This window comes from Aythya marila (genome assembly GCF_965140915.1).
Source record: "Aythya marila genome assembly, chromosome: 3".
NCBI classification, from domain to species: domain Eukaryota; kingdom Metazoa; phylum Chordata; class Aves; order Anseriformes; family Anatidae; genus Aythya; species Aythya marila.
Window position 1 is genome coordinate 95210430 of NC_139044.1, and position 16706 is coordinate 95227135.

General features: G+C 37.5%; 1 long non-coding RNA gene across 1 annotated transcript in view; it reads left to right on the forward strand.

The window, feature by feature from the left end:
- The window catches only part of LOC309876430, a 45821-nt gene extending 31293 nt beyond the window's left edge, over positions 1–14528 (forward strand). The window contains exon 3 of the long non-coding RNA XR_014317174.1: positions 14357–14528. This is a non-coding gene — a long non-coding RNA (uncharacterized lncRNA). The remainder of the gene's footprint in view (positions 1–14356) is intronic.
- The last annotated feature ends 2178 nt before the right edge of the window (positions 14529–16706 follow it).

Genomic DNA, 16706 nt, shown 5'->3' on the forward strand with positions numbered 1-16706 from the left:
CCTTAGAGCATGCATAATGAACATAATAAACTTTGCTACCCTGATAAATCCATGGAAATCAGTACTATTACTCACTAAACAAAGTATCCCTAAATCTTTGTGGGCTTGTAATCTACTGCACTTTCATACTTTCTAAAGAGAAAGGCACAACCTTTGAAATAGTGTTCAAGACTGAATCAATTGCTGAACTGAAATACTTACCAATAGTTTAATTTCAACAGTTTTATAGAAAATGTTGCACTACAGATACTGGCATTTCAACATCTGATTTCTGTTCCTTTTTCTTTTCAAATCCAAGGACATTCTCATCCAAGATTCAGGCTGGTTGTTCCAATGGTTCTCCTTTGTAAAAATTGTGCATATCTAGCACAATGAGGCAAAAATATCCATTCAAAAGTGTAGAAACAAGGTATCTGTAGTAAACATTTTTTCAGTCCTAAGCAGAAAGTTTTGTTTTACATAAAAAGAGTAAAAGCATTATTTGCAGCTGATTTTGTCTCTGTAGATTCTTTGTACTGCATGAAAGGCCTTATGCACAGTCAGAACTTTATTGTTATTTATTTATGATTTTTATTTGCCATCTGTCTGTTCAGTCTTCTCTGACTTGCATTTATTTATTTGGTTTTGCTAAAATGAATTAGTATAGGATTGTTTTTAAATTTCTTTTGATCATGGCTTACCAACGTCTTTTTCTCTTTTGATCATGAAGAGAGGTATGAAACAATTTATTTGTGAAGTCCTTTTAAATAAAGATAAAACGGATACATATCCAAAATATCTTTCCCAATATGGAAAGCACAGAGGGAATGCATCACCTCTTTCAAAGTTAATCTTGTGCATATTCAAGGCATGTAAATAGAAAAAAAAAAGCACCCAGGTAAGCAAAAAATTAGCTTTAAACTCTTGTCAAAAGGATCTTCAGGGTGATATAAAATGTTTTAGACTGGCGATGTGATTAGGATGCACATATATAACACCTTTTTATTTATTACAGTGCTGTGTAAACAAGTTTCATTGGACATTTGACTAACTTGCCTTATGGTCTAGTAGAAAATTATTATTTTCTGCTTACACTTCTGACTCACAAAGAATCCAATCTTGTGTTTGTACCCAAGCAAATTTTAAATGTATATTACTGTGTTGGGTCTGTCTGAGCTGGAGTCACCTTTTCCCTGCAGCAGCGCACACAGTGCTGTGCTCTGCACTCGTAGCTGGAACAGCACTGATATCACTCCAGTGTTGTGTCTATTGCTGCGTAGTGCTGGCACAGCATCAGGACTCCTTCCAAGCCCCCAAGAGCCAGCAGGCTGGGGGTGGGCAAGTGATGGGGAAGGGACATTGCCGGGGCAGCTGACCTAAACCAACCAAAGGGATATTCCATAACACCTGATGTCACACTCAGCAATAAAAGGGGGGCTCTCGTGGGGGAGGGGGCTGTTCCTCCTGAACAACCACTACATGTTTTGAGGCCCTGCTTCCCAGGACGTGGCCAAACATCGCTCGTTGATGGGAAGTAGAGAATAATTTTTTATTCCCTCTCTCTGTGCTTCCATGCGGACTGATTGTTTCTTTTGTTTCTTTTTTTCCTCCCCATTCCCTTTCCCTTTAATTAAACCTTTCTCATCTCAAACCTCGAGTTCTCTTTGTTGTATTTTCTCCCCCTTCCTCTTTGAGGAGAGGGGGAGTGGGAGAGTGGTTGTGGTGGAGCTCAGCTGCCCACCTGAGTAAAACCACCACAATTACCTGTCTTCATAAGCATCCTGGGATGAGAATATGAACGTTCCCTACAAAAATAGAATGATTAATTGGTAAATAAAGGTTAAAAACAACAACAACAACAACAAAAACAAAAAACACGAAACTACTTTTTTTTTTTAAAGCTAAGAAGTGTTAATATTTAAATACTTTTTTTTTTTTTTTTTCATTTATCTTTTTTTTGATTTTCTCATTAGCTTAGGTGGTCAAAGAGAGAGAAATGAAGGCAGAATAAGTCCATACTCTGCTTTTATCTCTGTCTTCGCAACCATAGGGAAGCTTGTGATATAATTTAATATCATCATGCATCTCCTGAAGTTCAAAATTGAAATTTTCATCAAAAAAAACCTTCCCTGTCTGTACAAGTACCTTTGCCATATTTTTATGACAATCCAATTATTTGATCTACTTTTATATAAAGACATGGTATAAAGCAGAACATCAGGGGGTATGTACAAAGACTAACTTCAGGCACAGGAGGCTAATTTCCATAGGCTTCCTTGGTATTTGGTGGAGATTATATAGGTTTCTTTATGCAATATGTCAAAATAGAAGTCTATTTACTGCCCTCTGGAGAAAATGTTCCCTCTATTGTATAGAACAAACCTAGAGAAATAATGTTCTTGTGTTTAAAGTCTTGATTTCTTCTCTTAGAGGCCACACCTGCAGCACCCCTGCTACCAAAACCTTGTCATGTAAGCCCAATACACCAGGGCCTGTGAAAATGATATGTCTACAGAAGGTTGCATCTTCCTTGTATTCCTAATCAGGTAACTTAAGCAGTTACATGCCAGAATGTCACACATGTTGGTCTGTCCTCTGATCCTTACCAATAAGATTTTGACTGGCTCATGGCTCGCTGCCAGGCAAACCTCTGTGTATTTGAGCCCCTCCTTTACACAGTGCACCACTATTCCTCTTTGCTTTTCCAGCCTGGCTTTCCTGAAAAGTATGGGTGGCTGTTAAAAACCTGGATGGAAAGCCATTGCAGCACTTCAGTCATGTTAGGAATCCTGCCACATTTCTGTATCCCTGTGAGATTATGTCTCTGCAGATACACAAGAATTTCTGATTCCTCTTGTTCATGTCCCTCACTGCATTCATTTGTGAACAGGCACTTGACAGAGGCCACCACTCACTCCGCACTTAGCAGTGAAGTGCAAGAACCTCCTCCACCATGTTTTCTTCTGGATGCATTCTCACTTTCCCCTTGGCTTTCACTTCTCTTCAGGTTATAGTAACCCTCATTATGTATCTAGTCATGGACCAGACGGGGAAGATGTTTTTTTAGATGAAAGCAGTAAAGGGAGAATTAAAACAGCACATTCATGCTCCCATGCGGTAAGGCAACCATATGGGGCCTGATGCAGCAACAGTTACATAAGCACACATATGCCTGCAAAGAGATTAACGCTATGGTGCAGAATATTTAAAGATATGTAAAACATTGGAAATCCATAGTAAGAACAGAATCTCTGTTTTAGCGAGGGATTTGTAAACTGTGCTATCACTCTTCATGTTGCCACACACAAAGATGTATTTATCCTTGGAGAAGTCCAAGGTTTTGAATAAGGTGATTGTCAATGGGGGATTTATCCCTTCCAAAGTTTTAAATTCTGAAAATGTGTACAGTTCAGGGTTAAACTTCTAAATTGTGAAAAGAACTTGGATCAGTGCTTGATTTACAGAAGCACTACAAATACGCCTTCAATTCAGTGTTTATTTGTGACACGTCTCCTGGCACGATATCATTACCTTGCAGTCTTTGAAAATGGTTATGGTGTTTGTACCTGCCCAGGAGAACTAGAGTAACTGCACTGTTAGTGTAGACATCAAGAAAGGATATGCACCAAATTTCAACACCCACTCAAATCCCACCTCATCTATCAAAACAGGCTCTAAATGAGTGGAAGATCTGGCAGGGTTTCTTTGGCTTCTGTGTGCATGGGTTGTTTCCATTCTGTGCACATTTTTAGGTATAGCGCTCAATCTTCTGTGTATCTGATGTGCCTCCACATAACCTTATTTACATCAACAGAAAAAAATACTTCTCTGATAGACCTTAGTTTAAAATGCCAGACCAGTTCTCACTTATCTCGCTTCTGTCCAGATCAGCGAGTCAGACAAAGGACTCATCCATCATAATTCTGAAGCCAGATTCCTGTTTGGTATGAAACCAATAAAGCTGCAGAAAAAAAGTGTGACCTAAGGACCTCAACCTTTCCCTTCTATAAAGTTAGAATACCCTTCTCCAAGCACCTGTCCCAGCTGCTCTCATAGGAATAGCAGAGCTTGGAAGAGCTGAGGATAGGCTCTGACAGATTTTTGGCTGCCATGACATTTGGCAGAAGCTAGAATAAATCACTCAATCTCTGATCAGGAGAAATTAGGTTAGTTTAGGAAAAGGAGAGCAGAAAACAGAGAGGCACTTCTATCTTCAGCTGAACAAAGTACAAACTCAGAATATCCTTCCCTTTTTCATCAGACTTATAAAAAGCTTTTTTTTTTTTTTTTTTTTTTTTTTTTTTTTTTTTTTTTTTCTCCCCCCAGTATAACATACTGGGAGGGATTATCTTCCACAAGCTTGTTGCATGTGGCTGTGGGCACCATGGGAGAAAAAGCCTTGTGAACATGGATAAGTGCTCAAGTGAATCTCCATTTTAAGTTTCACCTCTTCAAATATATTTTATTTGCTTCCCATGTTTTCCTGAGGCATGTATTTTTTCTCTGTTTATGTACAGTGACTTCATCTATCCTCTTCACTACTCTGCCTATATAACAACTCTTCCTCTCTTATGTTTTCTGCTTTGACCTCTCAATGCTTTGACCTCCTCCTCCAAATACATTGTTTCTGTATCAAGACAGGGAAGCACAATCACTGAGAGGAAAAAAAAAAGACAGTTAAGGCTCTTCAATGAACTAGGGAACTAGACTGCAGGCTCAGTCCCAAATGTGGGTACCTATTTCTGGGCATGAAAGAAAAGAGATGAAATGTTGTTGAGGTTTTTCTGGCTGTTGTGTTGTTAAGGCAGAAAAGTGAGAGGAGAAAAGATTGAAGCTACCAAGGAATTACCATAAATAAGGGGTGTTATATTTTCCTAAGGTTGATATAAATATACAGGATTGGATCAAAGAAACACTTTAGTTGGTTACCGGCATGTCTTCAAGCAACATTACAGCCCTGAAGTTTGGCTAACCACGTATGTCGAAAAGGGGTAATAGTATACATTTATGTGGAGTGAATAATACATGAATCCATGAAGATAATTAAGGAGTAATTAGCACCTGAGAAGCCAAATGAAAAGACACATTTTCCCCCAAGGACTGGAATTATTGATCTAATTAATAAAATAAAGCATCTTTATTCAAGTTCAAATTCTGTTGCTCCTCACAGTTACTGAGATTTTTTTCCCTGTGATTTAATGTTGACCAGTACCCGTGTTTTTGCATGATGCCTTATGTTGCCTAGCCTTTGTAGTGCTAAGAGCCTACTATTTCCACTTCTATACTTCACTTTTCACTTGGAGCTCCATAAACTCAACCAAGTTGCTGAACACCTAGGAGGGGACACTTGCCTGGGAACTCCCATCCCTTCTCTTAGTTGGCCACTGGGGAGTCTTCCCCTTCCCTTTCTCTCTCTCTGTCTCTTCATTTGTTTACTTTACCCCAAAGTAAAGCTCTTACTGTTGCTTGATGCATTACATTAGGTATGGACCCATCTAATATTAGTGCATGGGAACCTGTCAGAAAAACAAAAACAAACAAACAAACAAAAATAGTCATTCTTTTACCCATTATAAAATATTTAATTAAAGAGGAATTTTCAGGAGAAACAGAAAAATACATCTATAAGTTTTTGCAGGGTCTCAATGTCTTTAAATCTATTTAATAAAAAGCATTCTTCAAATATGAGTCTTGAAGTCATCTAACCAATGACAAGTGCTTTCCATAACTAGTTCAAGCTCTTGTAATGACTACAGAACAACTTCCTGTCATTTGCTTTCAAACATTATTTGTCCTTGTAAGTACTGTGTGGAGGATTAACCTAAGCTCACAAGTGGATCCCATTGATTGGCTATGAGGGGAACCACAAAGGACTTAATTTTATACTGGATTCTCTCACAGAAAAATAGTAGCCAGATGGCTGACTATTTAAAAGAAACACAATTTTAGATTTTTCTCAAAAGTGTCAGAGTGATTTATCTAGGAAGAGTTCTCATTTTATCCATGATGGGAGTATAATCAGAGCACTCTCAGAAACTTGTGGGGGCCTTGTTTCCTCTCCTCCCTCCAGGAGAAAAAAAAAAAAAAAAAAAGAAAAGGAGAGAGACAGAAAGTGAAATGAGAAGTAGAAGAAAGAAAGAATGAGGGGGTCTTTCCAAATTAATCTCTATTTTTTATTATTATGGTGTCTTTCCAAATTAATCTCTATTTGTTTCCCAATTACAAGTTGGCTTTGCACTGAGAATTAGTAGTAGTCTGTAGTCTTTTGTTTAAATTCATGTTATTTTTGTTTCTGAAGTGGAAGGTATTGTCACATCTGTTGCATTTTTTTCTAAATAAGTTGTATAGGTATCTTTCCCATGTCTGGCATAAATCACACAAGCTATGTCATTTTTTATATCATATAACAATTTTTGCTATCATTAGTAATTCTACACTTCACTTGCACTTCAGATATTTCCACTGGTTTTCTTTTAAGGTCTAGATGCATACTTTCTTTAGTCTGGCCTATACCAGAGATGATGATGTGTTTGTAATATTGAAATCCATATGAGACATATTTTTGCTTCCCCATTTGGCCCGTAAAGTTCGGCTGTGATTTCTTTTAATATTCTACGCTACTGATTAGTTTCAAGATGCACTTTTTCCTCTTGAAAAGCAGGGGAGAAAAAAATGTCTTCCTAGAGAAATATTTCATTCTTCCTTCTTCCACCACAAATGCTGAATTTCTGTCAATATGGCCTGGAGCCCAGGACAGGCAATATTCTTTAATGTACCGGTGACAGGATTAAGATCCAGTATTTTGTGATCCATCAGTGTAGAAATGGGAGCTGTATACCATTGGCAGGGCATATCATTGGAAAGAAAATGGCATGTGTACAGTACTTTCTATCAATCACGTTATTCCTGAAATATCAGACCTTGCACTTGTCGTATTATGTGTGAAAAAGCAATTTATATTTAATTATTACATTTCTAAAATGTGTTAGTGATCATTTCAATCTTCTTTAGATGTCCACACAGTTATAGTGCTGATATTAGAGGATTTATTTTACTGCTGAAGAAAGATGAAAGTGACACTAATAATATATATTTTTTTCTATATAAAAAATAGTCTTTTTTTGGTAAAGTCTAAGAAATACATAGAATGTCTGAGGGATAATGGAGAGATTATGTTGTCATTTGTGTGCAATGTATAAATTTAAGGCCAAAATTATTAGATCATCTAGTTGTTTATAACAGTTTACAGCATTTCAAACTAGTTTTCTAAGGCACATCTTTTACAAATGGATCAAATCTTTAATTGAAGATTTTGTCAGTAATAGGAAAACTCAGTCTTTACACATTCTTATCAATGAAATTTTATGCCTTATCTTTCTCATGAATTTCTGTGGATTCCACTTCAAGCCACTGGTTCCCACTTTGCTCTCTTCTGTTAGATTAAGTAGCCTATAACACCTGGTGATTTCTCCCTGACAATGCACTAATACTCTGTAATCAGATCATAGCTTCCTCTTTTTGATAAAACTGGATAGAGCTATTTTGTCTCTCACTGAAAGGCATTTTCTACAACCCTCAAATTATTCTGTGTTCTTTTCTGTAGAGCTGAATTTTCAACTTTTTCTAGACATTACTCCTAAACCTAGATGCAATCGTGGGTTACTCTCACCTGTACTGCACACAGCACTGTGATTGCAATGCACCAGGAGTTTATGTTTAGTTGCTAGTCTACTATGATTTTTAGATGCATTTTAGCCACTGCTTTCCAGGACACAGCCTGCCATGCTTGTAGCCTTTACCTGGGTTCTTGGTTTCCACAAGAGTCATTTGCATTTTGCATCACCAAATTGTATTCTGTTTAAATGGAGACCAAACATAGCAAGTGAGAGAGATTGTTCTGCCTGAGTCCTTTCCCTCATCATTATTTATTACTCCACTAACTGTATGGTCATGTGTAATGATTTTTAACTAGCTCACTGGTGAAAATGTTGAATAGAATCAGGCTTTGAACTGGCTTCTCTGTAACTGCATGAAAAACACTCCCAGTCAATACTGAACTTTCCTGTGACAACAGTTCTTGAATATATTTCAGTTAAGCAGCATCTTAGAGTGGGTCTTAAAAAGGTTGCCCTCGGGTTCTCAAGTTCTCAGCTTTGCTTTTTATCTGTTTTTTAGCTTGATCCCAGGGATGGTCCAGCTGTACTTCAGAGACTCTTATCCAGGATGAATCTGACTTTGCTTGCTTAATAAGTTCATACTTTTTCAAAAGTTGCTTTGAACTCTTTGCATATACAAGCTTTGACTATTATAAGTTCCCAAGTAACAATGGTTTTCTCTCTGAGTCAAATCAAAAAATATAAAAAAATGCAGCCACATAAACTGAGTAGTATTTCTGGATCCCACTATGTATAACATAGATCAGACAGAGCAGCTCACATTCCTTTGAAGGAAGAGGAGAAGTGGATAAAGACAACTTGACAACAAGTTGGTTGAAAGAAGAAGAATAGTGGTGGAAAGACATTGTCTGTAATTGCTTGTAATGGTTCCCAGTGACTGATTTTGGAGGTTAATCTCATGTAATAGTTTAATTAATGATTTTGGCAGAAATAGTAGGAATGTGGTAATGAAATTTGCTGATGACAAAAATTGGAAAGTATTATCAATATGAAGAAGAAATTGGATGACCTGAAGGACTGCAGTAAGAGGTCAGTAAGAGACTGCAGTAAGAGAATTTTCATTTAGTGATGAAAAGTGCCAGGTCATACATTTAGGGACTAACAACAAGAATTTCTTCCAGAAGCTTGGACTCATCAGTTGGAAATGACAACAAAGGAGAATGATCTGGGTCAGCCATGGTGTAACAATAGGACAAATCTGTGAAAAGGGCAGGTAGCTCAATGTATCTGGTAAAGTATTTCCAGTAGAGAAAGGTGAATACTAGTGCCATAGTACAGTGCACTGGTGAGACCCTCATCTGAAATCCTTTTAAACAGCTCTACCCATATTCAGGTTTTCCTGAGCATTGTAAAATTAGCCTTTCTGAAGCCCCAGATATAGTTCAGTTTATTTCCACCAGTTTAGTTTATCCCATGCTTGCCTGTTGCTATGCAACCTGTTGTTCACAGTGTAGGAATGAATTTATCTGTGTTTGTCAGTGGTGGTACCTTGCTGAATGATGAGTATTACTCTCTCCAGGGCCTATGTACACTTCTATATGCAGTTGTGCTGCATGATATGCAGCAGATTATTTGTATTTATATAGGTTCCACCCTGTAAAATCTTTATCTTTGCACAATCCTGATTGATAGCTACTAACAATATCCCTAGAAGAGCATAGGATGGTATATTTAATGATAACTTGACTTTGTGTCTCTGGTGTGCCTTTGGCTTAAGTGAGAATAGAGTGAAGACAACTTTTAGTGCTTTTAAAAATCCAGAAGGCTTTCACATGAAGTCCACTTAAATCACTGAATGGCCATATATTGCAAGTAACAGTTTTGCAGGAGCTTATCAACACCTGAAATCTTCACGAACCAATCAAACCATTATAGGAAAAACAAGGCTGCAAGAGGCTGAGAAGAATAATGGCTTGGCATATGGCCCATGGGCTCTGCAAAGCTTTTCACCAGCTTGAGGAACCACACCTTCTATAACCTAAGTTTAGATTCTAGCAGTCTAACAAAATGATTCATTATACATTCTGACACTGCAAATAATTTTGTTTTCCATTTTTGGGGAGGACACCTCAGAAAGCTCCTCTCAATCTAGGAACACCTGTTCTAGCTACTGGAAGTCTAAAAACACTGAAAAGTTTGGCTTAGATGTTGCTCTGAATTTCTCTGGGTTGACAAATTCCCCCACCAGTAAGTGTGGAAGACCTGAGTCTCTGCTTAATCTGCATTCTCCAGGCTTCTGAGTTGTGTGCTGTCAAGTGACACTCATGGGCTTCAGGAATCCAGTCCCTATAGAAATTCCCTGTTACGATATCTGACCCCAGTCCTGTCTACATAGTGGGGTTTTCTTCAGACCTAAGTCTGGAAACCTTAAGACCTCCAGTTTTTATACACATATCACTAATCTCTTAAAATCATGAAATTTGTAACCCTGTGTCCAAGTTGCCTTGCATTTGCCTGTTAAACCTGCTTTTGATTAATAATTTTTCACATGAAACTTTTGCATCACGGGGCTTTCAAATTAAAAGGGGGGAACGCTTCATGATATTGTCGTATTTCAAAGGAAGCTCACCCTGCAGTTATGAAGTGTCATTACATATCCAATAACAACTGATGAGACGCTGATGAAATGTTGCAATACAACATGGCCATTTTGCTTTATCGGATAAAGCTCCACAGGTGGCAATCATAACTCTATTCACATTGTTCCAGAGGGAGAAAGAAAACCCTCCTACGTGCCTTTACAGCTGAGCTGGCAGGCAGTTTTATCATTTGCTCACAGCTGTATATTGTTTTTTTTCAGTCATGGGATTTACTCCATCATTGGACTAGAATAAGTTTTTTGTGCAGTTGGGCATGGGAGGATGGATTGAGCAGCATATCTTCAGAAAGAACAAACTAAAGCTCTAGTGAGGGCTGTATGGTCATATTTTTCACACCTATGCAAAAGCTTCACGTCTCCTGCTGAAGTTTTTAATTTTCTGCTTTCAAAAATAATGTTTCAGATGCGGTAATGCAGTAATACTTCTCATGCTTATCACTGAGTTCCTGCCTCTCCACTCCTAACAGGAGTCAAAGAGAAATAGATATACCAGATATATGCCTTTCTCTGCTCCCTGACACACATTGTTCCTTGTAAATGCAGGAAATACAAGGAAATGAAGGACAAAAGAAAGCTATAGTTAATGCAGTTTTTGTGTAAAAGGTCACAACTGAGATTTGATACATGACAGTGTAAGTGTTCTTCAGGAAAAGGTGGAAAGAAAGAGAGATAGTAGTAGTTCTGAATTAAAAATATCCTTTCAATATTAAAAACTCTACAGATTATTTTGGTTAGCAGCTACAGAGGAAGTAAATCATGGATGAGAATTAATTCAAAAGTGGAAGCAATACTTTCACAAGAGTTTTAAGAAAATTATTCACAAAATTCTTTGATAGGCCAGTTGAGGAATACACATTTGAAGTGAAACATGCATTAACTAACTGATGCCTCCACTGAGTATTCAGCCTGTACTCAGCCTCTATTCTGCTTGCATTCACTGAGCAGTGCAACAATACCATAGCTTCAATTGATCCAAAAGTTTAAATTACCCCCTGTTATCCATGGAGTTCTTAGAGGCTTGTTCCTCAGCTTCATTGCCCATGTAATTTTATCTAAGTATGCAACCATAAGCAATCCACCCATTCATCCACGTACAAAGGGGACCCATCAGAGATGGCTTTCTCAGTGAGAAGAGGGTTCTTCAGTGCCTCCATTTGCCTTCTTCCCCCTGAGTGGGAACATGGCACCTAAGGAAGTACTGGATTTTCTCAGCTAAACCTAAGGAACTCTGTTTGAAACAGATGTAGCACATTCATAAGGCAAAAATTGCCTTTTCTGGTACCCAAGAGAATTACCTTGCTGAGAAACACTGCTACCACAGCTTCAGGTGGGTTTTGTGCTAGGGAGAAAAAGTGTGAAAGAAACTCTCATTCTTTAGTAGAATTAAACCAGTTTAGAAGTAGGGAGTGTGTTTTAAATTTCTTGCTGATCCCTGGAGAGCCATCCGATCTGATGGGGGGAATGTCTCAGGGAGTTTCGTAACCTGCTCTGGAGGACAAGTCTTGGCCAAAACAATCACATTGGTATTTTAACCCTCTGTATGTCCAGTCAGGACCACAGAAAGTGAACAAATAAATTAATGTCTTGAATACTGTGTATAAGAGATATTAGTTCTATTAGTATAGTGTTGTTAATCATAGTAGTATTAGTCATAGTGCTAGTAGTTGATTTCTTCTTTCGGTTATTCTCCCATCTTGTTTAAATTGTTTATTATGAATTTGCAGTTTGCCTTGTCTGACCAGCAAAAGAAGGAGAAACACCTTTGGAAAAGTTTTAAACAACCCTCATTGACATTTGGTATGCTATTCAAATAGCTGCTGGCTAGGAAGGGAAAGGGAAATGTGCCAAATAAAGTGACAAGGGAGACCAGCAAAAAGAAAGATTTGCTGTTTGCAGAGTTGACTGTTTGGTTTGACCAGAAAAATAATTATAGATGCCCTAGCCCTTAAGGAAACAGTACTGCAGCATCATGCATCACAAACACTGCTTTTGGAAATCAATATCTCAGAAACACATTTGAACATTAGAACTTCCACAGTTTCAAAGCAGTCCTGCATTATCTATCTGTGATAGTTTTTACCACAGTGACTTCTGTCTTTTCACCTAATTAGTGAGTAAATAGTCAAATGTACAGATTGTACTGAGTTAAATAATGTCTTAACCATAACTCTTTTAATGTGATAATAAAAATGATGCATAATATCACAAGTTCAGGTTTATGGTTTTACCCAGTCACAAGCAAGACAGGAACTTAACAGTTGCTTGTGGTTTACTATGCTGAGTGTGTGAATAAAATGATAATTATGCCATAAATTTAGTGTGGAAGTTTACATCTATATTGTGATGTTTCTGATTCAGGTGGTTTCTAAATTTTGCTCTGCCAAATTCCTGAAAGTCAATATTTTATTGGTGGTTAGTCCTTCTTTGTGTCCTGACTGAAAATGATGTTTATACAGGCAAAGAAAATAAGATGTTTGGTATGTAAGTTAGAACAGTATTTGTCATCAGAGTATAGTGAGCATGAACTAAAACTCAAAAAAATTAAATATTAGTTTTTAATGAGCGGTACTTAAAATATTATTATTTCTATATTTATTTTTGCTTTCAGTTTTCTGAGATAGCTTAGCAGAGAATTTTGTTTACCTGGAGTCATTCAGGTTTAGAGTAAGCAAAGCTCCAAAGAGATGAAACCTCTCATTTTGGCATATGTTTTAGCAACAAACATTCCTAGTGAAACTTCTGGAGGACTTTTTAAGTCTAATACAATGATTAACTTACCTCATGGGTTTACATTTTTCTTAAATATTTCTGCCATCATACAAACCACAGGTATGGTTATATTTAACAAGTTCAATATCTATAGATTGTAATACACTGAGGATAGTGCCATACCTTTACTTTTTAAATATTTTTATTTCATCACAGTTAAAAGGTCTGTCACAGCAAGAATTTATTGTAATGTGGTGCTCCAAATAAATAGTGTTGATGTACCCTGATGTTTTGAACACATCAGAATATTAATTGTTCAGGTGGCATATAGAATCAAATCTGCATGCTTTCTTGATATATATTTCTTCGTGCAAGCACAAATACAGGCTAGGAGGAGAATGGATTGTGAGCAGCCCTGAGAAAAAGGAGCTGGGGGTATTGGTTGATGAGGAGCTCAGCATGAGCCAGTAATGTGCACTTGTAGCCCAGAAAGCCAACTGTATCCTGGGCTACAGGATGAAGGAGGTGATTCCTCCCCTCTACTCCACTCTCATGAGACCCGGCCTGGAGTACTGAGTTCAGTTCTGGGGCCCCCAGCCCAAAAAGGACATAGTCCTGTTGGAACAAGTTCAGAAGAGGACCACGGGAATGATCAAAAGGCTGGAGTAACTCTCATATAAAGGCAGGTTGTTCAGCCTGGAGAAGAGAAGGTTCTGGAGAGATCTCATAGTGGCCTTCCAGTATATAAAGGGGGCCTACAAGCAGGAGAGCAACTATAAAAAAGCGAGTAGTGGTAGGAAAAAAGATAACGATTTGAAACTGAAAGAGGGTAGAATTAGATTAGATACTCAAAAGAAGTTCTTTCTTTACTCAGAGGATGTTGAGGCACTGGCACAGGTTGCCCAGAGAAGCTGTGGATGCCCCATCCCTGGAGGTGCTCAAGGCCAGGTTGGATGGGGCTTTGGGCAACCTGGTCTGGTGGGAGGTGCCCCTGCCCATGGCAGGGGGTTTGGAACTAGATGATCCTTAAGGGTGCCTTCCAACCCAAACCATTCTGTGATTCAGTGATTCTGTGATATTCTGTCCCAGCTTCAGGAAGCAACATTCTTTCATCTTCCTCTTGTTGTGTAAAAAGAATCATGAATTGCCTAAGAGAGGTGCTTTTATCTAAACCTTTTGGAAGTGCTGGTACATATAAGCAGACCTTTCCTATCATAGCTTGAATAAGGTTAAAAAAAAATTGTGCTTGACTACAAAGCTCATCTGTGTTTTGAATTCTGAGCTGAGTACAAAGTACCTATGTGTTATGAAATCAAAATCAAGTGATGATGAAGTTAGGGTTATGGGATGAGCAGTTCAGTAATGTTTTCTTCTCTCTTTCTCTCTCTTTTAGGTTTTGTACAGTTGCAAGCACAACGGTTTTCTGGTCCAAGTTTGGAGTCTCCAAATGCTACCATAATAAATAGTGGAAAAAAAAATGTAATTCTTCCCATTGATCATTCATCTGTTATACTACTTTCAAATCCAATTTTAGCTCTGTTTTCTGTAAAGAATACTTGATGATTAGAATGTTCCATCTGAAAAAATAACCCAAACAAATCTATTTTATTATTTCTGTAGACCATACATGCAAACTTGGAGTCATGGGAATTAAGCATAGTGGCATATCATGCCCGTGTAGTGTACCACTGTCTTCTATTCATTAATGTACAATAAATTGCCTTGAAAAGATATGTAGTTATTTAACTATAGTATTTTTTTTTGGTGCAAATTGAGACAAGTAAATACTGTACTGTAACAGTTCTCACATCGCTCTTTGCACTTTTTTTCTTTTCAATTTATACCTTTTTTGTGGAGGTGTGGCATGATTTTTTTGGGGGGAAGAATATTTAGTGTAAATCACAGCAAGTGGTTTATGCTGTGAGTTTATGAATTTTAAGCACTGTGAATAACAACTGCATTAAATGAGCTCTTTATGTTCCAAGTCATTCTATATCAAGATAGAATAACTGTTATTGAAAATTTAAATTTCTTATGGTGTAGCTTTATGTTATATAAACAAAAGATTAAAAACAAAAACAAAGAAACAAACAGAAAAACACACACACACAAAACCCACCACAACTACAATTTCCACCTGTTTGTTCATCTTCACCTCTCTCATATTACATAGGTTGGCCTGACTTAAGTCAAATGGTTACCTTAAAAAGACCTCTGGATGTTTTTCATGATTTGTCTGTATTACCAATTTAGTGGTTGGCATTCTTCCTTATGGGTGGATACTTATCAAAAGCCTCAGTAGGGCATTATAAGGTGTTCCTCTTAAGAATGCCTCTATTCTTGATATTAAAAAAATAAATAAAAAATTAGCTTCCTATCTGCACATGAGAATGCTAGTCATAATCTGTCTGTCAGGTAGTATACAAACCCAGAAAAAAAAAAGTCTCTGAGTGGTTTAGTCTATTCAGGAGACAGGAGGATGAATGCTTGAAATGGTCAAGCATACAACAAGTGACTCAAAATGGAAGAATGAAAGTCTTGTCAGGTACTTAGCAAATATTCTATCTGAATTTAGTGTAGGAAGGTGAAGGTGTAAATTTTGTTAGAAAACTGAGTAAGTGGACAGTGGAGACTGACCTTATGGAACAAAGAGATGGAGATAAAAGTTAATATTTTGAAACTGAATGAACTGGAGCTTAAAAGGGAAACATAGTTTGTGTTTTTGGTGTTAGAAAAATACAAGAATGAAGTCAGTTATCAGTGTGACCGTGGTAGGGTTCAAGCCATAATTAACCTGGCTTTTACTTTTATTTGTGGGTGGTACTGCTCTGGTGTAGGGTGACACAACATGCAATTTCAGTTGTGTTTTCAAAGATTGTTTGTCTGAAGAGTTTGCAAATGCTACAGAAACCACTTGAAGCAAAGATGTTGCTTCTGGAAACAGACTGCAGATCATATTTCTGGGGAAAAAAAATCCCTTTGCAGTGAGTAAGTGCTTTAAATAAATATATTTATTTGAAAATGTTTCTCTGGGACTTGGTTCAGTCAACTGGAGAATAATGTAGGAAAGCGTGGACCAGTCTATACTACCTTTCTGTTGTAGCTGCCATTATGTTAAGCATAAAAGTGGATATAAAACACATATTTAATCTTCTGCAAATGGATCTAAAAAAAATCACAGTGCCAGTTACTGTCACAGAAGATCTGTGGCTTGCTACTGGAAAAATATTTTAAAATAGAAAAATGTCATTTTGGTTTACAGTGTAACTTTGACATTGCAAATGGAAATAACATGGAACATATTCCGGATTTAGTATTGTGAGACATTTTAACCATGAAACTTTGAGGAGGACATATCAGGAGACATATCCTGGAACAGGTTCAAAAAACTGTCACCAGTCTTTGCACTGACATAATACAGGGGCCATGGATCTCTTCAGATCTCAGACTGAGGTGTACTGTCAAGGTCATTAGCTATCTTTTTGAGTGCTCAGGGTAATGCTAAAGCAGAGGTCTGTTGATTGTGCCTGCTTTCTTAGTTTCCCCCTGTTCCTTCCATGGTCACTTTTCACAAGCCAGGGCTTTTTCTTATTTTTAGAGTTGTTAGCAGTTCTTCAATAAAGGCTGCTACTCCAGCCAGTGCAACCAAGCATCGGAATTACTGGACAGCAACTAGATACTACTCTATCAATAGGTGCTTTTTGTTTTCTCAGAGATTTCATTGAACTTCAGAGATTATGAGG